Source organism: Chiloscyllium plagiosum, unplaced genomic scaffold, assembly GCF_037043375.1.
Source record: "Chiloscyllium plagiosum isolate Xiang-an unplaced genomic scaffold, Cpla_swu_hap1 HiC_scaffold_11, whole genome shotgun sequence".
Taxonomy (NCBI): domain Eukaryota; kingdom Metazoa; phylum Chordata; class Chondrichthyes; order Orectolobiformes; family Hemiscylliidae; genus Chiloscyllium; species Chiloscyllium plagiosum.
In genome coordinates, this window is record NW_028270149.1 from 67,100,299 (window position 1) to 67,116,583 (window position 16,285).

A 16,285-nucleotide genomic window follows, 5' to 3' on the forward strand; every position below is an offset into this window, starting at 1 on the left:
GAGAAAAGGCCTAGCACTCTCAACCTATCCTCGTACGACCTATTCTCCATTCCAGGCAACATCCTGGTAAATCTTCTCTGCACCCTCTCCAAAGCTTCCACATCTTTCCTAAAGTGAGGCGACCAGAATTGCATACAGTACTCCAAATGTGGCCTAACCAAAGTCCTGTACAGTTGCAACATCACTTCACGACTCTTGAATTCAATCCCTCTGCTAATGAACGCTAATACACCATCGGCCGTCTTACAAGCTCTATCCACCTGAGTGGCAACTTTCAAAGATCTATGAACATAGACCCCAAGATCCCTCTGTTCCTCCACCTCACGAAGAACCCTACTGTTAACCCTGTATTCCGCATTCTTATTTGTCTTTCCAAAATGGACAACCTCACACTTGGCAGGGTTGAACTCCATCTGCCACTCCTCAGCCCAGCTCTGCATCATATCTAAGTCTCTTTGCAGCCGACAACAGCCCTTCTCACTATCCACAACTCCACCAATCTTCGTATCATCTGCAAATTTACTGACCCACCCTTCGACTCCCTCATCCAAGTCATTAATAAAAATTACAAACAGCAGAGGACCCAGAACTGATCCCTGCAGAACTCCACTTGTAACTGGGCTCCAGGCTGAATATTTGCCATCTACCACCACTCTCTGACTTCGACTGGTTAGCCAGTTTTCTATCCAATTTGCCAAATTTCCCTCTATCCCATGCCTCCTAACTTTCCGCATAAGCCTACCATGGGGAACCTTATCAAATGCCTTACTAAAATCCATGTATACTACATCCACTGCTCTACCCTCATCCACATGCTTGGTCAACTCCTCAAAAAATTCAATAAGACTTGTAAGGCAAGACCTACCTTTCACAAATCCGTGCTGGCTGTCCCTAATCAAGCAGTGTCTTTCCAGATACTCATAAATCCTATCCCTCAGTACCCTTTCCATTACTTTGCCTACCACCGAAGTAAGACTAACTGGCCTGTAATTCCCGGGGTTATCCCTATTCCCTTTTTTGAACAGGGACACAACATTCGCCACTCTCCAGTCCCCTGGTACCACCCCCATTGACAGTGAAGACGAAAAGATCATTGCCAACGGTACTGCAATTTCCTCTCTTGCTTCCCACATAATCCTAGGATATATCCCGTCAGGCCCGGGGGACTTGTCTATCCTCAAGTTGTTCAAAATGTCCAACACATCTTCCTTCCTAAGAAGTATCTCCTCTATCTTACCAGTCCGTTTCACACTCTCCTCTTCAACAATACGGTCCCTCTCATTCGTAAATACTGAAGAAAAGTACTCATTCAAGACCTCTCCTATCTCTTCCAACTCAATGCACAGTTTCCCACTACTGTCCTTGATCGGACCTACTCTCGTTCTCGTCATTCTCATGTTTCTCACATACGCATAAAATGCCTTTGGGTTATCCTTGATCCTATCCGCCAAAGATTTTTCATGCCCTCTCTTAGCTCTCCTAATCCCTTTCTTCAGGTCCCTTCTGGCTATCCTGTATCCCTCCACTGCTCTGTCTGAACCCTGTTTCCTCAACCTTATGTAAGCCTCCTTCTTCCTCTTTACAAGACATTCAACCTCCCTCGTCAACCAAGGTTCCCTCACACGACCATTTCTTTCCTGCCTGACAGGTACATACATATCAAGGACACGTTGTATCTGTTCCTTGAAAAAGTTCCACATTTCCACGACATCCTTCCCTGACAGCCTATGCTCCCAACTTATGCTCCTCAGATCCTGTCTTACAGCATCGTAATTACCCTTCCCCCAATTGTAAAACCTACCCTGTTGCACGCACCTATCTCTCTCCATAACCAAGGTGAAAGTCACAGAATTATGGTCACCATCACCAAAATGTTCATCCACTAACAAGCCCATCACTTGTCCCGGTTCATTACCGAGCACCAAATCCAATATGGCCTCCCCTCTGGTCGGACAATCTACATACTGAGTTAGAAAAGCTTCCTGGACACACTGCACAAACACCGCCCCATCCAATCTGCTTGATCTAAAGAGCTTCCAATCAATATTTGGGAAGTTGAAATCACCCATGACTACTACCCTGTGGCTTCTGCACCTTTCCAAAATCTGTTTTCCAATCTGTTTCTCCACATCTCTGCTACTATTGGGGGGCCTATAGTAAACACCCAACAAAGTGACTGCACCTTTCCTATTTCTGACTTCAGCCCATACTACCTCCAAAGGCAGATCCCCTTCGAACTGCCTTTCTGCAGCCGTTATACCATTTCTAATTAGCAACGCCACCCCCCTCTCCTTTTTTACCACCCTCCCTAAGCTTACTGAAACATCTGTAACCAGGAACCTCCAACAACCATTCCTGTCCCTCTTCTATCCACGTTTCCGTAATGGCCACAACATCGTAGTCCCAGGTACCGATCCACGCCTTAAGTTCACCCACCTTATTTCTGATACTCCTTGCGTTGAAGTATACGCACTTGAACCCATCTCTGTGTCCGCAAGTATTCCCTGTCTGTGCTATCTTCTTCACAGCCTCCCTACATTCTTGGACATCCTGACAAACAGCTAGCCTACTTGCTGGACTACAAGTCCGGATCCCATCCCCCTGCCAAATTAGTTTAAACCCCCCCGAAGAGTTCCTTGCAAACCTACCCCCCAGGATATTGGTGCCCTTCTGGTTCAGGTGCAACCCGTCCTGCTTGTACAGGTCCCACCTTCCCCAGAATGCAGTACAATTGTCCAAATACCTGAAGCCCTCCCTCCTACACCATCCTTGCAGCCACATGTTCAACTGCATTCTCTCCCTATTACTTGCCTCACTGTCACGTGGCACCGGCAACAACCCAGAGATGACGACTCTGTCTGTCCTAGCTTTTAGCTTCCAGTCTAACTCCCTGAGCTCTTGAATGACCTCCCCACCCCTCTTCCTACCTATGTCGTTGGTGCCAACATGCACCACGACTTCTGGCTGCACACCCTCCCCCTTAAGGATTCTGAAGACACGGTCCGAGACGTCTCGGACCCTGGCACCCGGGAGGCAACAAACCAGCCGAGAGTCTCGCCCATGTCCACAGAACCGTCAGTCCGTCCCTCTAACTAGAGAGTCTCCTATAACTAGCGTTGTCCTCCTCTCCCCCTTTCCCTTCTGAGTCTCAGAGCCAGACCTCACGCCACAGACCCGGTCACTGCAGCTTACCCCTGCTACCCCAACAGTATCCAAAGCGGTATACTTATTGTTTAGGGGAACAACCACAGGGGATCCCTGCACTGCCTGCTTCCTCCCCTTCCCATCTCTAACTGTTACCCAGCTACCTCTGTTCTCTGGCGTAGCTATGTCCCTGTAGCTTCTATCTATCACCCTCTCAGCCTCTCGAATAATCCTCAGTTCATCCAACTCCAGTTCCAGTTCCGTAACTCGTTCTGTGAGGATCAGGATCTGACTGCATTTCCTGCAGATGAAGTTGGCAGGAGTATCGGTGGTCACCCCTACCTCGAACATCCTGCAGGACGAACATTCCACTGCCTGCGCTGCCATTACTCTACACCTCGTCTCCGAAAACAAGAACACTGACTTTAAAATTAGGCTAGAGGAGGAGGATGGGAGGGAGGCCCTACTATGTAGAGCCTGGGGTCTAGAACACACCCACTCAAATATCAATCACTTACCTTCCCGACCAGCTCTGCGCTCCAACCTCACTTCTGCCCAGCTCGCGCCGCTCTCTGCTGTGAGAAGGCCTTGAAGACATTTAGCGTCCCAGCCTCCACTGCACTCTGTGGCAATGAATTCCACAGGCCCACCACTCTCTGGCTGAAGAAATGTCTCCGCATTTCTGTTCTGAATTTACCCCCTCTAATTCTAAGGCTGTGTCCACGGGTCCTAGTCTCCTCGCCTAACAGAAACAATTTCCTAGCGTCCACCATCTCCAAGCCATGTATTATCTTGTAAGTTTCTATTAGATCTCCCCTTAATCTTCTAAACACCAATGAATACAATCTCAGGATCCTCAGCCGTTCCTCATATGTTAGACCTACCATTCCAGGGATCATCCGTGTGAATCTCCGCTGGACACGCTCCAGTGCCAGTATGTCCTTCCTGAGGTGTGGAGACCAAAACTGGACACAGTACTCCAAATGGGGCCTAACCAGAGCTTTATAAAGTCTCAGTAGCACAACAGTGCTTTTATATTCCAACCCTCTTGAGATAATTGACAATTTAAGAGGCATTTGGATGGATTTATGAATAGGAAGGGTTTGGAGGGATATGGGCTGGGTGCTGGCAGGTGGGACTAGATTGGGTTGGGTTATCTGGTCGGTGTGGATGGGTTGGACCAAAGGGTATGACTCCATGCTGTAGATCTCTATGACTTTATCTATGATTGTATCTAACTTTCACATGAGAAGAGCACCGATTTAGTCACATTTATGTCCAAATTGTACTTGAACAAATAGAAGAACTTTCCAAGTGTACATAAAATGAAGTCAGACTTTAAATTTGAGATCATGCAAACATGTAATACTGGAATTAATCCCCATGGAGTTTCTTGGTGCTTGTGAATGGAAGAAACATGAAAACTTCTTGGGAAAATAGCATTGTCAGGGACTCTTTTGGCTCTTCAACTGACATTTCAGCAGAGAAGCATGAAAACCTTCACAGAAATTCATTGATTTGTAAATTTGCGACCTTGGTTTTTTTTTTAAAGAAATAATAAAATTTTCTAAGCTTTGTTTTCCAATTATTTGCACTCGGTAGGTTACAAAGTTTTAAAATGTTTGATTCATGAGATATGCAAGTGTAATTGTCTCATTTACATTTTTGCTTCATTTAAACTATAAATAAAATTTTACAATATTTCAGGCACATCAAAAAGTGTTCAATGCTCAATAAAATATTACACTTCATTGATACTGTCTCTATTATGATACTTAAATAAAACATATCCATGTGTGGTTGTATTGTTTTTGGATCATGCTTCATATTTTAGACTATTTTTCAAAACAATCTGCAATAGCTGCACAGAAAATTCAAAACATTCCCTTTAAGACTGTAAAACTATCATAAATATATACAGGAATAGGCCATTTGTTCCTTTTCCACCATTTAACAGGATCATAGCTGATCCAAAATTCCTCATTTCACTTGCCTGGATTTTCCCCACAACTCTCGATTTCTCTACCAATCAAGAATCTCAGCCTTAAATATACACAAGGAGTCTACCCTGTTGCTCTCTGTGGCAAGGAATTTCAAAGACTCTCAACACTCAGAAAAGATTCTTCCTCAACTCAGGCATTCTTTTATTCTGAGACTATTGCCTCTCGTCCTGGACTCTTCCATGAGGGGGATTATCTTCTCAGTATTTACCCTGTCAACTCCTTTCAGAATCCTATATGTTTCAATGAGATCACCTACATTATAACGAAACTCCAGTGAGGATAGTCACAATCTGTTTAGCCTTGGCTCATAAGACAATTCCTCCCTACCAGGAACATTCTAGTGGATCTTCCCAAAACTGTCAACAGTGAAATAATATGTTTTCTTAAATACTCCAGATGTGGTGTCCCCAACAACTTGTAGAGTTAACTAGTAAGATTTCTCTTGAAATAACAGCCAGTGTGTGCTAGCTCTCTGCGTTTCCTGCACAAGTATCCCCACCTCCTTTCATGTTACAACTGTCTGCACTTTTTCTCCATTTAAATAATACTCGCTTGTTTTGTTCACTCCTCAAAAATGAAGAACTTCATATTTTTCCACATTATAGGCCATTTGTCAACATCTTCTGCCTTGGAACACTTCAACCCAGGGCATCAATGTGGACTTCACCAGTTTCCTCATTTCCCCTCCCCCCATCTTACCCCAGTTCCAACCTTCCAGCTCAGCACTGTCCTCATGACCTGTCCTACCTGCCAATCTCCCTTCCCACCTATCCGCTCCACCCTCCTATCTGACCTGTCACCTCCATCCCCACTCCCATTCACCTATTGTACTCTTTGCTACCTTCCCCCACCCTCCTCTCTGACCTATCACCTCCACCTCCATCCCCATTACCTGTTATACTCTTTGCTACATTCTCTCCAGCACCCCCTCCCCTCTCCACACCCCCCCACCCCTCCCCCCACACACACACACACTTATCTCTCCACCTTCAAGGCTCCCTGCCTCCATTCCTGATGAAGGGCTTTTGCCCGAAACGTTGATTTTCCTGCTCCTCAGATGCTGCCTGACCTGCTGTGCTTTTCCAGCACCACTATGATCTAAACTCTGGTTTCCAGCATCTGCCCATTTGTCAACATGTTATCTACTCACTTAACCAATCAATACCACTCTGTAAACTGTTCAGACCCTCTCACGACTTGACTTTCCACCCATTTTTGTGTTGTCTGTGTCCATACGCTACCTCCCTTCAAGTCATCAATATATATTGTAAACAGTTGTGCTGCCAGCACTGATCCCTTTTGAATCCCACTGTTACGGATCACCAACCTGAGAAAACAACCCGTTATCCTCACTCATGCCTGTCCATGAGCCAGCTCTCTATCAATGCTAATATACTACCTCCAACACATGAGTTCTTATCTTATAACTTAGCCTTTCAGTCCAAAATTGTCAAAGTCTGGATATAAGGTTTAAATTAACTTTTACATAATCTCTGCATAAATCAGGACAGAATTTTCAGGGTAGCCCTTTAAGGTTTTAATTATCCTTTCTGAGTAACTTTATTTGCTTTCTTCCAATTTAAAGTTAGGAAGTGGCCTGTCTGTGCCAGTAATAATTGAGACAAAGTTCATGTTTTGCTCAATCACTCACTAATGAAGAAAAAGACAAAGCCAAGCAGACCTTTGGTCAACTTGCAAAGTTGACTACAAGGAAAATAACTTTGAATCAGCCAGAATAATTTAAGCCTGTTGTGATAAAGGAGCCAACTAAATGACAGACAACTGTACTTCAGCAAGACTTGAAAATCGCCAAACCATACAAGTGACAAGTGTCACAAGACGTCTACTATTATATATCAATCAATGCTCATTCAACATAGTTTAGAGTGCATTTTAAAGTGGGAGATGAGATGGCATCAAGGAAAGAGAAATCTGTTGATATTCAGTGTTAAAAAATTGGCATAATATTCTGATACTCATTGTAAACTGGCAAATATGGACCTATTTCTACGTTCATAAATCCAAATCTAATTCGCCTGTCCATGACTGAAAGGCTTTCACATGTCGTTAGTTGCTGATTTGTGACATCTCAATGGAAAACCTGATCAGCCAGAAAAGACAGAAATATTCACAAATCATAATGAATGCTTTGAAGAATTGTGCTTCATCTCCCACTGTTTATTTCATCAGACATATTCTAGTAGAAGTAATTTATTAATGACATGGAGTGTTTGAGAAATGACAAGTAATACAGCTATTGTTTGTTGAATTGAAATAAAACTGCTTTCCCTCATTCCCCCCTTCTACTTCAGGTCTATCATAAAATCAATATTTAAAGAATCAATAGCAACATAGAACATTGTTTAATAGTAAGTGTATAACTACCACAGTGCCTCTATTTTTATAAGGATATGTAAAATAGGTTTACTAAACTGAGGACACAACATACTGGGCAGAACTAAGCAAAGCGGTCTATTGAATATGTAAAGTTCGACATTTTTAAGTAGACTTCATAAAAGTCAAAAATAACACTAAAACCAAAATTTATAAACCTAAAGTATATTTTTCTAAGAATCGCTGAAGTGTGGAAGAAAGTCATTTGGCCGATCAAGTACACGCTAACTCTCCAAAGAGCATTCCACCCCTCCATCCTATACCTATAACCCTGTATTTCCTATGGCTAACCTACCTAGCCTGTATATCCCTGGACACTATGTGCAATTTAACATAGTCAATGCACCTAACCTACACACTTTAGGAAGCTCACCTGAGCACCCAAAGGAAACTCACCCAGACATGGGGAGAATGTGCAAACTCCATGCAGTCACCCGAGGGTGGAATTGAACCCATGTCCAGGCTACTGTGAAATAGCAGTGCTAACCACTGAGCCACCATGTCAGCCGTTTTGATTCAAAAAATGAGGTTGTCAATTACAAAGCCAACATTCCCAATTGCCCTGAAGAATTTGATTATGCTGAGCAATCTTCTTGCAGTATTGCAGTCTTTATGACAAAGATCATACAGCATTTTGAACCAACCATGACGAAGGTATGGAGATTTCTTATGAAATCAAAACGGTGCCAGATTTGGAGGGAACATTCCAAATGGCAACGTTGACATGTCTTTCTTGCCTTGCTCATTTAAGCAGGACATATAACTAGGTTAAAGAGTTTCATTAGAAATATTACACAATTAGAGTTATCACTCAGTTGGTGTCTGCAGTTGTATCAAGTAGTCTCACTAGTTCAGCTATAAATCTAATGCAATACTTACATCTTCCCAATGCTGGTTTTAACAACTGTCCTTTCTTTATAGGGATAAAAACTTTAAAACTCGGCAAACCATCATGTATCTATTTGCCTAATTAAGACAATGAATAGAATGTTTATAATTAACCTGTTCAGAGATGCTATTACACATCTCTAGAGCAGGTAGGACTTGACCGCACACCTCCTGACCCAGAGGTAAGGACACAACAACTGTGCCATCCTCCAAGTTTCATTTATATGTGGTACAATGGAAAAAAAACCAAGTGAAATTCAAACACTGAGACTATAAAGGAAATCAAATATTCTTTTGCATGATTATTCATTAATAATGACGTTAAAATATTGAATATGTATTTTCTATATGTTAGTATCACTAATGGTCCGATCAGTCATTTTGAAATAACTTAGAGGGGTTAAATTATTACAATGGATGTAACAGAGTTAAGACATTTTTTGTGACATTTGCCAAATATGAGGAACACTTTTAACCAGGAAGGACAATAAATTGTTTTCTAGAACAATCTCAATCATTTATTAAAAAGATCCGAGCAGCTCATTTGCAAAGATTGAAGTTTTGAAAACAAAGTCATGCGTGTTGTGTGAATTTAACTGATTTATTTCCACTTTGGTGCAGTGATTTCTTTGACATCCATGTAAGCATATTATCAATGTGATTAATTATTTTTATTTCATTCGCAGGATGTGGGCAACATTGGCTAAACCAGCACTATTTCCAGTCTCAAAATGCCCTTGAAAGGGTGGTGATGAGCTGTCTTCTTGAACTTCTGCTATCCTTGGTGTATAGATACATGCAGAGTGCAGTTAGGAATGGAGTTCTGAGGTTTTGAAACTGCAACAGTGAAGGATGAGTGATATAGGTCCAAGTCCAAATATGTGTGTTCCCATACATCTGCTACACTTGATGCTCTAGTTGATAGAAGCTACTGGTTTGGGAGGTTCTGTCAAAGAATCCTGGGTATGTTGCTGCGGTGCATCTTATAACTGGTACACAGTCCTGCTACTATGCCTCAGTGATGAAGTGGGTTAATGTTGAAAGTGGTGACTTGGATGGCAAGTTTCTCGAGTGCATTAGAGCTGCATTCATTCAGGCATCTGGAGAATTTTGCATCCTAATCCTAAATTTATAGCTGGTGGACATTGGGGAAACATGAGATTAAATACTTACCACAGAATTCTTAGTCTTTGGCCTAATCCTGAGTCAACAGTATTTTCAGTTTAATTCAGTTTCTGGTCACTGGTAACCCCCAGGATGTTGACAGTCACAGTTTTGGTGATAGCAATGCCATTGAACATTAGCTAAATGCAGTGATGCCCTGGGACTGAGATGATATGGCTCCACAACAACAATAATCTTCCTTTGTGCTGGGTATGTTGCCAGTGAAGAGTTTGTCGCAAACTTAGATTGAACCCAGTATCTCTCGAGCTCCATAGTATCATAGGTAAGTCAAATGCTGCCTTGATGTCAAAGGTAGTCACTGTCACTTGACCTTTATAGTTCAGCTCTTTTGTTTAAATCAAGGCTGAAGTGAGGTTAGGAGCTCAGTGGGCCTGGTGAAAACCAAACTGAGCATCAGTGAGCAGCTTATAGCTGAGTAAGAGGTGCTTGACAGCATTTCACCTGCAAACCTTTTGTTTCTGAGCAGGGAGAAGAGTCGCAGGAGTTTCATGCCATTTTAATAATCAGAAATGTCACCACATGAAAATCAGAGACATATTCTGGTGTGATTTAAGTCACTTTATCAGGAATACACAAATAAATGTTGCTTCAACATAGCGTTTAATTTGCAAGCACTTGCCAACGGTTTTCCATATTATGCCAATAATCCCATGTCTTTTTCTACAGACAGTATTCAGGTTAATCAGAAATTTATGGGGAACCTTGTTAATTTGTGTACAGTGCAAATGCTGACTGCTCATATTACAAATGGCCTGTTTTGTTTCTGATATTCCATGAACAGTTTCATTGGAACCGTGGCCAATGGATCCAGAGGCGAAAGGTGTTACATCAAAAAGCAAAGAATTCAGCAAGCACTGGTCCAGCAGCAATCTCCAGCAGCTGCCAAACAGCCTCCACACCTCCACAGAAGAAGATCCGCTTAAGATGTAGAGGGGGCACAGGAGGTAGACAGCCTATTACACTCAATGCCATTTTCTCCAGATGAGCTAGTATTATGGCAGCCATGTGTCCTGGGACACTGTCACAGCACTGTGCCAACTGCTGGAGGAAGACTCGTGACCTGAAGGTATGGGTATGCATCCTATTCCAGAGGCCATCGTGGGGTCAGTTGTGCTTAATTATTATGCAACTAACTGTATCCAAGGATCCACTGGGAACCTGTGTACAATTTCTCAATCTTCAATGAATATAAGTATCAAAGCTGTTGCTGGGGCAGTTTGATCTAGATCAAACTGTTTAATCTCATTTCCCTGTAATCAGGTCAGTGCTGTGGCCTGGGCAGCAGGCTTCATGTGGAGGGAGGCTAACCTATGGCAGAACTCACTGGTCTTAGAGTTCTGGCCAGATGATCCCAGGTGCATTTGTGGTGACAAGGCCCTGACAATGGCTCAAGGAGGCTCACCCTCATTAGTTAGGGACTTCCAGAGGTGGAGAGTCAGAGGCAGGATGCAGATAAAGAGGGCAGGCACCACTGGAGTTTCCTGAGAGGAACTTCCAAGGGGTGGCCTGTATCTAGTGAGGAAGGGGCACCTGGGGTAAGTCAAGCTCCCTTGCCCTCTGCCACCTTGCTCTTGACGTTCACGAGCAATGGCTAAAGTGATGGAGTGATGGAGTGCAAATCTGCATACATCTCTGGCTGTCATTGAGCATTCTGCTGGAATTGGCTCTCCATGATCTCTGGCTTCTTCCCCAGAGATGGTAGAGGAGGTGATGTATTGCAGGTATCTCACACGCTCTTCTGAATGGAGATTTTGCAGCTGCCTGCTGAATGCTGGAGACAAGAAAAAGAATGAGTAGTGAAGTAGAGGTAGAAGGCTTCAACATGTTAAGAATAATTCACAGTGTTTGTAAAGGGACAGCAGCATAGCATATCACATTGAATCTGACTTGTTTGCCAGGACATGGGCATCAAAGCATCACTGTATGAGTGATGTTAATCCTGTCCTGCTTAGAAAGGATTCTCACCTCAGTCATTTAGATTTTAGATTTAGATTTATTGTCATGTATCTAAACAAAACTGTGAGATATGTACTTTTCTCACGTGCAAAATGCAAAGTGTCACCATGCACCCCACAACCAACATTCCCTCAACATTGTTCTTACACAGCAGCGACTTACACAATCGGCAAACTGACATCGTACACTGTGGGCAGAACATCAGACTGGCTGCGGTACACATGCTAACACACTGCTCCAGGAAAACATTGATTATCACCAGTCTTGGTGTTCTCTGTTCTATTGTGGGCCATTGTCACATAGCAGGAGGAAAAGGGAGGGATTAATTGAGATGAAAGCAGCCGGCACAGCTACTAGTGTTGGTGCAGATGGAAGAAACATGGTGAGGAGGAAATGCAAAGTGTAGAAAGAGTTCATAGCCTGATGGAATTGGGTGTGAGTGAGAGGCATTGAGAGAGTGATAGACTATCAACCTTGGTGCCTGTAGTGGCTGAGTGAGTCTTTTAAAATAATTCTATCATGGAATCTGGATATTGCTGGCTAGCCGGTATTTATGCTATGTCCCCAGTCGCCCTTGAGATGGTGGTGGTGAGCTGTCTTCTTGAATTGCTGCAGTCCATCTGCTGCAGATAAACAAAATGCAGTTAGGGAGCAGAATTCAAGATTTTGACCCAACAACATTGAAGGAACAGCAAAATATTTCCAAGTCAGGATGGTGAGTGGCTTGGAGGAGAACTTGCAGGTTGTGGTGTTCCCATGTATCTGTTGCCCTTATCCTTCTAAATGGAAGTGGTTTAAGGTTTGGAAGATGCAATCAAAGAATATTTGGTGAATTCCAGCATTGCATCATTTAAATAATACACAATTCTGCTACGGAGTGTCAGTTACAGGGGGAGTGGCTGTTTGTGCATGTGGTGCCTATTAAGCAAGCTGCTTTGTCCTGGATGGTGTCAAGCTTCTTCAATTTTGTTGGAGCTGCGCCCAGCAAGGCAAGTGGGAGTATTCCATCACAGTCCTGGACTGTACTTTGTGGATGGTGGATGGGCTTTAGGGAATCACAAGGTGGGTTATTCGCCACAGTATTTCTAGCCTCTGGACCTGCTTTTGTAGCCACTGAATTTATACGGTGAGTTCCTGGTCAGTGTGAGTGTGAGGTAGCAGGGAAAAAAATTCCATCATTTACCCTTGTGGAGCTCAGAAAGTCATTAACCTTCTTCCCGCATTGCTGGGTGTTCTTCTGGATATGAATCCTGTACTGAATTGGTTTGCAATGTTAGACCAGGCTAACAGAGCCGAGGGCCATGTTCTTCTCTTGTGGTTCTGAGCTAAGGGAATGACCCTCCTGTCTATCACCCCATCCATCAGGGCCTCCAGGTACCCGCAGGCAAATTGGAATTGCCTCTCTTGGCCATCTCTGAAGAAATTCTTTGCTTATCATAATTGGGAACATCTGTTTCTGGTTGTCAGCACTTAACATGGTGCACAGCTGAGGCTTTAGATATGGCAATGGGAAACCCCTAATGTCCTGGCAGCAGAGAAGATTTGCACCACCGAGGAATGAAAGACATTATATAAACTGCACCATGAGGCACAGGACATCCTCAATGCAGTGGACACCAGAAAGTTGCAATCAAGAACTGACTAGAGCCGACAGAGAGAAATCCAACATGAAGCTCTGAAACAAACACATAATCAGATTTTAGGAAAATTCAGTTTCAGATACATTTCATGTGACAGTCTATCTGTTGGATAATGTTATCATCATTGCTTTGAAACTATAACAATTTAGTTTTCAACAATATTTTTAGCTCCAAGAAATTATTGCCCACAGAGTTCTGTATTCTCAATCCTGTATCAGAAGGAACATTTAAGAAAAACTGAAAAAGAATTATCTTCATTTCCCCCAAGCTCAGGATTTAGCTTTGTAACTGATATTGTCAAAGCCTGTTGAAAGTTTCTGCAGAACAACAAAGAGCACCTTTTGTAATTTATTTTTCACTTATACTTGACATCAATGAGATTTAATGAGATATCCGTACTTTAAGCTATAAAGATAATAACAGAAAATGGTTAATTTACATTGCATATGCTGCCCAATGTAATATGCATTGTAGATAAGGAGATTTAGTGCAAGTTAGAAACTCATACAACACTTCACTGCAGAGAGATCACCAAGGCAACAGTGAAAAAAAATTCTGTCGACCTGGCTTGTTGTAACTTTCAATCACAAAATAAGGATCTATTTAAATTATTTAAACACTGGGAAGAATAAATGTTTTGTGTTCAGGCCCTACCAATGACTCTATTCTGTCACCTTCAAGTCTATGGCTTTCCTTGAACACTGTGCAAGTGTAAATCATACAGTATTCAAAATTCACATTGGCTGTTTCAATATGAGCGTGGCCGAGGTTACATATTGCTGATCCATCCATTAATAGAAAGGTCAGCCACATCCTGACTGTTTTTTAAAGAAATCAGCTCCACAGAGATAATCCTGAGGAGGGGAAAAGAGCCCCACCCTCAGGAGCCGCCGGTTATGGAGTAAAGGGTGAATTACACCAATACTCAAATGGCAGTGACTGAGCATGTGCGTAAGGAGCTAGACCAAATGGTATAATAGCACGTATGACTGAGACCTACTATAAAGAGGCACACGCTTCAGGCTCTCTGCCTTTATTCCTGATGAAGGGCTTTTGCCCGAAACGTCGATTTTGCCTGTCCTCGGATGCTGCCTGAATTGCTGTGCTCTTCCAGCACCACTGATCCAGAACCAGTTCAACCCTGTTCTACCATTCTTATGTGCAGAGTTTATTGGCAATAAATGTTTGCTCTAGCCTTGTGTCTACAACTTGTATGTCTCAAGATCTCGAAAATAGTCCTGCATTGGCCAATCTGAGTGGAACACGAATGCTGGACAGAAAGGTGAGCTTAGGGGTATTAGTTAGAGAAGGATTAGAATCCCAAGTAGGATTGGTGTTGGTGTTTGGGGAAGAAGTATGTGGGGGGTTGGCACAGATTGTGAAGGTCAGAGAACAGCTTGGGATAGGAGTTGTCCATTGGAAACAAAGAAATCAACACTCTTTCATCTCACCTTTCAAGTGATGGGATCAAAATGCAGCACTACCTTTTCATTCCACTTTCCCCAACAGCACAAATTATTGTGGGGTAGGAATATACCCATAGGCAGCTATTATTTGGTCAGTTAGGAACATCATTTGGCCCAAGGCTGAGTGTTTTGGCTAGGTGAAAGTGAGGACTGCAGATGCTGGAGATCAGAGTCAAGATTAGAGTGGTGGTGGAAAAGCACAAAAGAATGGAGAAGGAAAAAATGGAGATACATTTGTACAAACACTTCAGACTGTCAGATCTTCTTGCATCCCTATGTTTTCAGAAGTGAAATATTCAAATCTTTGAAGGTCAGTGCAGATGCCTACATAACAATAATTGCATTGCTCATGCACCTGTACATGCACCACTGAATCACGGCAGCCATGTTTAATAGTGACACCCTATCACTTGCAATGGGAAAGAACACTCTCCTATCACATTCATGTCTCTACCTTCAGGTTATTTCAAATAGATCAATATGCCAGGTGGCAGCTCAGTTGCCCTGAGGATGATCACTAGCACCTTAAATCCAAGATACGCCATTATATCACAGAATTGCAATTTTCATGTTGTGCGGTGATCTTTTTATCAGACTTTACAGCTCTTGCTTCTGACTTTAGCAAAATGCTAGCAATAGCAGCTGGAACTCTCTAATGTGTAATTTGCAACCCCTTGTACCCAGAAGCATTTAAATAATTTTATTCACTCACTCCCAACAGACCCGCTGGGCTCCAAATGTTCTCCACATCAATCTATGCAGCCCTTGTACATTTTATTTCATCTATCCCGAGAACACTTTAAACCCCATATGCCAACTCACTGCCAAATCTCCATCCACTGACTTTTTCCCTTAAGCCCTCAATGTAGGAGTAGATGTTCTACTTATCGTTAAATTATGATGGGGTATTTTTACAGTTACCCTGCCATGGTACTATCAGGTGATGGGGTTGGGAGGGGTGGGGGGCATGTAAAGGATTGCTGGATAGCCCACTGTCTTCAGTCCCACTCCAAAGTTGTTTTCATAATATAGTGAGTGAGTAGGCTAGCCATCACACTCAAGATTAGAGTGGTGCTGGAAAAGCACAACAGGTCAGACAGCATCTCAGGAGCAGGAAGATTGATGTTTCAGGCAGGAGCCCTTCATCAGGAATGATTCCTGATGAAGGGCTAATGCCCAAAATGTTGATTTTGTATAAATGTATCTCCATCTTTTCCTTCTTCATTCTTTTTTTCATCACTTAAATCAGTTTCTTTTGGCTGCCCAAGTGAACTCACAGTTATCAGTGAAATTGCAAACTGCTTCCTTTTTGTTTCAAAGATGGCTTAGATCGCATCATTTCAGATCCTTTTGACCTTTTCAGAAATGTCCCACATTGAGACATTATGTTTCTATAAACAAGTTCATTTCTCCACCAAGCAGTGATACCGCCTATAACCACAGCCTATGATTGATACATCAGTATGAAATAAAGCAGAAGCTAAATTCTATATTTACCAATGAAGTATCAACATTGTGCAACTGGACCTCTGAACCCTATAAATTAAGATGATTAGCAATAGTGGCCAAAATCCCATATGTACAACAACAAAAAAGATGTATTTAATTG